The 9,134-nt window shown below is 36.0% G+C and overlaps 1 long non-coding RNA gene across 2 annotated transcripts; it reads left to right on the plus strand.

Moving 5' to 3' along the window:
• Positions 1-614: 614 nt before the first annotated feature.
• LOC128553874 (uncharacterized) lies at positions 615-8,283 on the plus strand. 2 transcript variants are annotated; one of them, XR_008369455.1, is made up of 4 exons: positions 615-1,361; positions 1,570-1,665; positions 7,133-7,270; positions 8,204-8,283. It is a non-coding gene; the product is annotated as an uncharacterized LOC128553874 (long non-coding RNA). The 2 variants fall into 2 exon arrangements; XR_008369454.1 differs by having other exon boundaries at positions 7,158-7,270.
• Positions 8,284-9,134: the final 851 nt, after the last annotated feature.

The following is a 9,134-nucleotide window of genomic DNA, read 5'->3' on the forward strand; positions in this document are numbered from 1 at the left end:
ACATAAGCTCCCGAACGACAAAACCAGGAGAAGAAGGGCTTTTATATAAGTCGGCACCAGCAAACTGATGGATTTGAAAAAAATGCGTACAAAAAGTTCACAACTTGAAAATTACAAAACAATTAATCAAAAGGCATGAAATTACAAAGTTCGAAATATTGATAGCTCAGTAAAGTGAAGAAATGCATTATACAGTTCTAGATAAAATCAAAGGAAGTAATTGAAATGTTGTAATCCGGTGACGGTACGTATCATGCAATAGCATTCACAGACAAGTAAAAAATCTCGAATAACTTTATTAGTACGTTTTGATGGTTATACTTAAAATATCAAAATAATAAAGTTGGTATGAAATAAAGTCGTAAAAGGAACCTCTGGAAGCAGCAAAGAGTGCAACCGAGAAGAATAATAGCAGACGATATTTTTGGGCGGGAGTCTATTTTTAGATGATGAATATTCATTTAGTTAATCTCGATTCTACAATATGACGTAAGATTCAGGAGTTAGATAGTTTAAACTTAATTATTGTTTTTTTGTAGGTCTGTTTATTACGTAGTTGTATTTCACTAAAGATTGACTTAAAGATGCGTAAAAACACAAAAAGAGGCTATTTGTAATGAATATGCATGAGTACAAAATGGCGGCGCCTACTGGAATTCGGATGCCTTTGATGATACCCTTGTATCTATTACCTGCTCAGTCAAGTGTGACATGTTCACCATAAGTGTTCCTTCTCATGAGAAGGAACAATAAGCTTAACTTAAATTGGTGGTGTTCGGTCTAAAATTTTATACCATCAGATACATGTACTACCCTGATATGAATGGTAATACTCATACAGGCCTTATATTTGGTTTAGAAAAATAATATGATGTAATGCTGACCAAGGTATTGATTTAAAAGATAAGCATACATGTGGCTTCAGTGTGAAAGTGAACTTCAAAGAAATCTGTAGGGATAGTGATCACTCAGTTGATCACTAAGTCATTGTTTCAAATCACATATACATATCTAAAATGTCATCAAGAATAAAATCAATATATCTTATAATAATTACACTGAATAGACATATTCTAGGTATCAACAACCCTGATGAGACAGATAACAATAACAGCAACTCCTCTACAAAGAAACTACATCATCTGATAAAAAATCCAAACAGGATTGGCAAGGAATATCTCCATTACAGGATAACCTCACAGGGATATTTCAGACACATCAAGATATCTATGCCTGACAGGACCAATGACCACAAGATGCTGTAACTGTTAGCAAACTTGAAAACAGACAAAGCTGCAGGAACGGATAAGAAGCCACTTGTTCTTTAACAACTTCGAGTTGGATTGCTCCAATTCTTGAAGGTATTTCTCAAAAATCCTTAATTTAAGACATTTAACTCGAGGTATTTCAGCAAATGTTTTGTCCCCATTTTAAGCAGGAGATGCAGTAAATCTTGCATATTACCATCCTATTTCCATTGCCTTTATCTTATACAAAGTTTCAGAACACATTGTGCCATCAGAAACTTTTCTCCTTTTGCCATAAATTTATATTCTTTATGGTCTACAGCATGGCTTCAAGGAGTGTTGCACCTGTGAGAACCAACGGCTGCAAACTTGTTGATGAAATTGAAAGAAACATCACAAAACACCAAAAATGATCCAGGTATTTTGATTTCAGTAAGGCATTTGATATTGTTATTTACCTAATACTATTACAGTAACTGCAACAACTTTGCATTAACCATACTACTTTATTAAGGATTAAATCTTTTTTCATGGGTCATACACAAGGTAATCAATCATCTTCAGTAGTAGTTACATTAGGAGTGCCATAGAGGTCTGTTCTTAGGGCATTCTATTCTTATCATATAAATGACCTCCTGAAACAGTTTAGAACCAAAGTTTGTTTATTTGTAAATGACACTGCAGTGGTGCCCAGTTGCATGGCTACATGTTCTCACGATGTCCACTAGCACAGGCTTAAGCAATACACACAAAGTTGTCCGATCAATTCCATGTGGCAATGCTTGTCATCTGCCCATGCTAAATAAGAAACCTTTACCATCTATTTTTAGCTCACCTGTCACAAAGTGACAAGGTGAGCTTTTGTGATCGCGCGGTGTCCGTCGTCCGTCGTCCGTCCGTCCATGCGTGCGTCAGTCCGTAAACATTTGCTTGTGACCACTCTAGAGGTCACATTTTTCATGGGATCTTTATGAAAGTTGGTCAGAATGTTCACCTTGATGATATCTAGGTCAAGTTCGAAACTGGGTCACGTGCCGATAAAAACAAGGTCAGTAGGTCTAAAAATAGAAAAACCTTGTGACCTCTCTAGAGGCCATATATTTCACAAGATCTTCATGAAAATTGGTCAGAATGTTCACCTTGATGATATCTAGGTCAAGTTCGAAAGTGGGTCATGTGCCTTTAAAAACTAGGTCAGTAGGATTAAAAATAGAAAAACCTTGTGACCTCTCTAGAGGCCATATATTTCACAAGATCTTCATGAAAATTAGTCAGAACGTTCACCTTGATGATATCTAGGTCAGATTCAAAACTAAGTCACGTGCCATCAAAAACTAGGTCAGTAGGTCAGATAATAGAAAAACCTTGTGACCTCTCTAAAGGCCATATTTTTTATGGGATCTGTATGAAAGCTGGTCTGAATGTTCACCTTGATGATATCTAGGTCAAGTTCAAAACTGGGTAACGTGCGGTCAAAAACTAGGTCAGTAGGTCTAAAAATAGAAAAACCTTGTGACCTCTCTAGAGGCCATATATTTCATGAGATCTTCATTAAAGTTGGTCAGAATGTTCACCTTGATGATATATAGGTCAAGTTCGAAAGTGGGTCACATGCCATCAAAAACTAGGTCAGTAGGTCAAATAATAGAAAAACCTTGTGACCTCTCTAGAGGCCAAATTTTTCATGGGATCTGTTTGAAGGTTGGTCTGAATTTTCATCTTGATGATATCTAGGCTAAGTTCGAAAGTGGGTCACGTGCCATCAAAAACTAGGTCAGTAGGTCAAATAATAGAAAAACCTTGTGACCTCTCTAAAGGCCATATTTTTCATTGGATCTATATGAAAGTTGGTCTGAATGTTCATCTTGATGATATCTAGGTCAAGTTCGAAACAGGGTCATGTGCGGTCAAAAATTAGGTCAGTAGGTCTAAAAATAGAAAAACCTTGTTACCTCCCTAGAGGCCATATTTGTGAATGGATCTCCATAAAAATTGGTCAGAATGTTCGTCTTGATGATATCTAGGTCAAGTTCGAAAGTGGGTCACCTGCCATCAAAAAGTAGGTCAGTAGGCCAAATAATGAAAAGCGTTGTGACCTCTCTAGAGGCCATATTTTTCATTGGATCTGTATGAAAGTTGGTCTGACTGTTTATCTTGATGATATATAGGTCAAGTTTGAAACTGGGTCAACTGCAATCAAAAACTAGGTCAGTAGGTCAGATAATAGAAAAACCTTGTGACCTCTCTAAAGGCCATATTTTTTATGGGATCTGTATGAAAGCTGGTCTGAATGTTCACCTTGATGATATCTAGGTCAAGTTCGAAACTGGGTAACGTGCGGTCAAAAACTAGGTCAGTAGGTCTAAAAATAGAAAAACCTTGTGACCTCTCTAGAGGCCATATATTTCATGAGATCTTCATTAAAATTGGTCAGAATGTTCACCTTGATGATATATAGGTCAAGTTCGAAAGTGGGTCACATGCCATCAAAAACTAGGTCAGTAGGTCAAATAATAGAAAAACCTTGTGACCTCTCTAGAGGCCAAATTTTTCATGGGATCTGTTTGAAGGTTGGTCTGAATTTTCATCTTGATGATATCTAGGCTAAGTTCGAAAGTGGGTCACGTGCCATCAAAAACTAGGTCAGTAGGTCAAATAATAGAAAAACCTTGTGACCTCTCTAAAGGCCATATTTTTCATTGGATCTATATGAAAGTTGGTCTGAATGTTCATCTTGATGATATCTAGGTCAAGTTCGAAACAGGGTCATGTGCGGTCAAAAATTAGGTCAGTAGGTCTAAAAATAGAAAAACCTTGTTACCTCCCTAGAGGCCATATTTGTGAATGGATCTCCATAAAAATTGGTCAGAATGTTCGTCTTGATGATATCTAGGTCAAGTTCGAAAGTGGGTCACCTGCCATCAAAAAGTAGGTCAGTAGGCCAAATAAAGAAAAGCGTTGTGACCTCTCTAGAGGCCATATTTTTCATTGGATCTGTATGAAAGTTGATCTGAATGTTTATCTTGATGATATATAGGTCAAGTTTGAAACTGGGTCAACTGCAATCAGAAACTAGGTCAGTAGGTCTTGAAATAGAAAAATCTTGTGACCTCTCTAGAGGCCATACCCTTGAATGGATCCTCATGAAAATAGGTCAGAGTGTTCACCTTGATGATGTCTAGGTCAAGTTTGAAACTGGGTCATGTGCGTTTAAAAACTAGGTCAGTAGGTCAAATAATAAAAAAAACCTTGTGACCTCTCTAGAGGCCATACTTTTCATGGGATCTGTATGAAAGTTGGTCTGAATGTTCATCTTGATGATATCTAGGTCAAGTTCGAAACAGGGTCATGTGCGGTCAAAAATTAGGTCAGTAGGTCTAAAAATAGAAAAACCTTGTTACCTCCCTAGAGGCCATATTTGTGAATGGATCTCCATAAAAATTGGTCAGAATGTTCGTCTTGATGATATCTAGGTCAAGTTCGAAAGTGGGTCACCTGCCATCAAAAAGTAGGTCAGTAGGCCAAATAATAAAAAGCGTTGTGACCTCTCTAGAGGCCATATTTTTCATTGGATCTGTATGAAAGTTGGTCTGAATGTTTATCTTGATGATATATAGGTCAAGTTTGAAACTGGGTCAACTGCAATCAAAAACTAGGTCAGTAGGTCAGATAATAGAAAAACCTTGTGACCTCTCTAAAGGCCATATTTTTTATGGGATCTGTATGAAAGCTGGTCTGAATGTTCACCTTGATGATATCTAGGTCAAGTTCGAAACTGGGTAACGTGCGGTCAAAAACTAGGTCAGTAGGTCTAAAAATAGAAAAACCTTGTGACCTCTCTAGAGGCCATATATTTCATGAGATCTTCATTAAAATTGGTCAGAATGTTCACCTTGATGATATATAGGTCAAGTTCGAAAGTGGGTCACATGCCATCAAAACTAGGTCAGTAGGTCAAATAAAAGAAAAACCTTGTGACCTCTCTAGAGGCCAAATTTTTCATGGGATCTGTTTGAAGGTTGGTCTGAATTTTCATCTTGATGATATCTAGGCTAAGTTCGAAAGTGGGTCACGTGCCATCAAAAACTAGGTCAGTAGGTCAAATAATAGAAAAACTTGTGACCTCTCTAAAGGCCATATTTTTCATTGGATCTATATGAAAGTTGGTCTGAATGTTCATCTTGATGATATCTAGGTCAAGTTCGAAACAGGGTCATGTGCGGTCAAAAATTAGGTCAGTAGGTCTAAAAATAGAAAAACCTTGTTACCTCCCTAGAGGCCATATTTGTGAATGGATCTCCATAAAAATTGGTCAGAATGTTCGTCTTGATGATATCTAGGTCAAGTTCGAAAGTGGGTCACCTGCCATCAAAAAGTAGGTCAGTAGGCCAAATAATGAAAAGCGTTGTGACCTCTCTAGAGGCCATATTTTTCATTGGATCTGTATGAAAGTTGGTCTGAATGTTTATCTTGATGATATATAGGTCAAGTTTGAAACTGGGTCAACTGCAATCAGAAACTAGGTCAGTAGGTCTTGAAATAGAAAAATCTTGTGACCTCTCTAGAGGCCATACCCTTGAATGGATCCTCATGAAAATAGGTCAGAGTGTTCACCTTGATGATGTCTAGGTCAAGTTTGAAACTGGGTCATGTGCGTTTAAAAACTAGGTCAGTAGGTCAAATAATAAAAAAAACCTTGTGACCTCTCTAGAGGCCATACTTTTCATGGGATCTGTATGAAAGTTGGTCTGAATGTTCATCTTGATGATATCTAGGTCAAGTTTGAAACTGGGTCAACTGTGGTCAAAAACTAGGTCAGTAGGTCTAAAATTAGAAAAATCTTTTGACCTCTTTAGAGGCCATATTTTTCAATGGATCTTCATGAAAATTGATCTGAATGTTCACCTTGATGATATCTAGGTCAGTTTCGAAACTGGGTCACGTGCGGTCAAAAACTAGGCCAGTAGGTATAAAAATAGAAAAACCTTGTGACCTCTCTAGAGGCCATATTTTTCATGAGATCTTCATGAAAGTTAGTGAGAATGTTCAGCTTGATGATATCTAGGTAAAGTTCAAAACAGGGTCACGTACCTTTGAAAACTAGGTCAATAGGTCAGATAATAGAAAAACCTTGTGGCCTCTCTAGAGACCATATTTTTCAATGGATCTTCATGAAAATTGGTCAGAATTTTTATCTTGATAATATCTAGGTCAAGTTCAAAACTGGGTCACATGAGCTCAAAAACTAGGTCACTATGTCAAATAATAGAAACGACATCATACTCAAAACTGGGTCATGTGGGAAGAGGTGAGCGATTCAGGACCATCATGGTCCTCTTGTTGACATTGAGTGGACTCCATGATCCCAAAGAACCAGAAAATGTAGTCTTAATTCAAAGTTTTTTAAGTGGAACATTGCTACATGAGCCCATGTTACCATAAGAGGTTGAATGCATGTTTCAATTCATTGGAAGTCAGCATGTATTAAAACAGCATTGGACCAAGAATACTTTCTTTTGGAGTCACTCAGTTGGTTTTCATATTCCTTTCCACATACATGTACTTAAAACCTTCGTATTCTGTAATGCAAGAAGTCTGTTAAGAGCTACTTGAATGAATTGACCATGGTTATATAACCCTAGAATTATTGAAAGTAACTTACTAGTCACAGCTTTGAAATCTAAGACTTAGTATATAATGTCAGACATCAGGCTTATTATCAGCCTTTTACATATATTTTTTTCTGACCAAAAAAAAAATATGTCTGGCGGTCTGTCAGGCCGTTAAATGTGATTTTTATTAATTTGTGAAATAACTTCTTAAATTGTATCTAAAACATATCTGGCTTTACAAAATACTGTGAAAAAATGTTTCTTCTTTGATAGTGATATGTGTGAACTTACTGTACAGCATAATAGGTGCAGACAATGAAGTTCTGATGTAAAGACATGTTGGTCTTTGTTCTACAGTTGTGGTGTATGAGGGGAACATAGTGTATGGGAATCTTGGAAAAAGTTTAATAAGTAAGTACGTCATAAAATTTTGTTTTTACAAGTTTTGGTAGATCCAGCTGCACTTCCTGAAAAACTTTTTTTTTTTATTTATATTTTTTAAATTATATTTGAAACAAATTCTACAGTTGAAGGGAGGTAACTCAGTATTAAGGAGGAACACTGAAATGAACAGTCCACTTTGTTACAGTTTCTAATTTTTTACTCCATCAGAGACATATTTTCCACAGGACATCCATACATTTATTTCAAGAAAATGAAAACAAAGAGGTGTGTTAAATAGTATGCAGTGAAATCCAAATCAGCTGAAGTCAGGTACCCTCATATTGCCACATTTTAGAGGAGTGCTCTGCAGAATAAATACCCCTTCCAGTAAACAAATAAAAAAACATGCAGCTATAAGCGTGAAAATCGTCAGTAGTTGAAAAGTATCCGCTGACAGCATATTTACACAAATATTAACTTTAACATTAATTTCAAAAACAAGTTATGGTTTTAAATTTCTGTTCAAGTATGATGTTCAGCAGTAAACAGTCAGACTAATTATTCATATCATATATTTAGTTTTGGTCTTCTCTTTAAATCATTTGTCTCCTATAAGGTTTATGTCTGACAGTCTGTCCATAAGCCTTCCACAGTTTTCTTCTGGTGAACAAACTTGCAGTATATGTGTGGAATTTCAAATTACCAAAATATTTTAGATTGCAAGAAAAGTGACATTTGAAGGTCAAAGGCTTCAGCTAATTTTTCATGTTTGGTTTTCGTTATTTTTGCATGAATGGCTTCTAAATATTTCCTCTTAATAAAAAACTTTTTGAACCTAATATTAAGATACAGGTCAAAGATTTTACCTGATTATCATGAAATTGTTTAGAACTTCTCAGATGGACATTAGTATTTCTATTTATTTTCTAAATAGAATGAAAATTGCCTTTTCTTTTGTAGTATGAAATTACAGTGAAGCGCAGAATGGCTACAAACCATGGACTTCAGATATGACGAGATGCAGGTCTTTATGCTACTCGGTATGTGAGGAAACCGTAGTGGATTTTTTGGTTTTGTTGCAGTCATAGAAAACATTTGTTAAGTAAAAAGATCAGTTGTATCTAGAATCCTACCACTAATCCAGCTGCATACAACAAGTTATAATTTTACATTCCAAGGGAGGTAACTCAATTAAAAAAAAGACCATCCAAATGCCCTTGGTCATTTTTTTTTTTTTTTTGGTAAATGTACAGTTTTCTTACAGAAAAGTTCATTTAAACATTTAATTTCTAAATCAAATCACAGTTTTATTTTTTTTTCAATAACTTTTAAGCATGACTATATAAAAAATTTGGAGAGCTGTCCTACTCTCACTGGCTTCTGTGTCCGCACCTTGGTTAAAGTTAAGATGCTATATTACTTTATATCTGTTACTGCTTGATTGATTTGCTTCAAACTTAGCATAGTCATTCCTCATCATCACCCACATCATGTGACACAAGATCCATTACACTGACACCCAGTTTTCATGAATTATGCCCTCGTTTTACTTAGAATTCAAGGTTAATTTGGATGCACTTTTAACATATCATTGTTGTTACTTACTGGATTTGATTCAGACCTATATTGTTTCTTCCACATTATCACCCACATCTTTTGACTTAATGTCTATAACTCTGGCACCAATATTTCATGAATTATGCACCATTTTTTTTAGCTCACCTGTCAGATAGTGAGAAGGTGAGCTTTTGTGATCACCCTTCGTCCGTCGTCAGTCCGTCCATTCGTGCGTCAACAATTTCTTGTCTGCACGATAGTGGTTTCATTTATGATTTTATTTTAACCAAATTCCCACACAACTTGAATCATAACATCTTGGTTCCTTTCTTGA

This window comes from Mercenaria mercenaria, unplaced genomic scaffold (assembly GCF_021730395.1).
Source record: "Mercenaria mercenaria strain notata unplaced genomic scaffold, MADL_Memer_1 contig_4420, whole genome shotgun sequence".
NCBI classification, from domain to species: domain Eukaryota; kingdom Metazoa; phylum Mollusca; class Bivalvia; order Venerida; family Veneridae; genus Mercenaria; species Mercenaria mercenaria.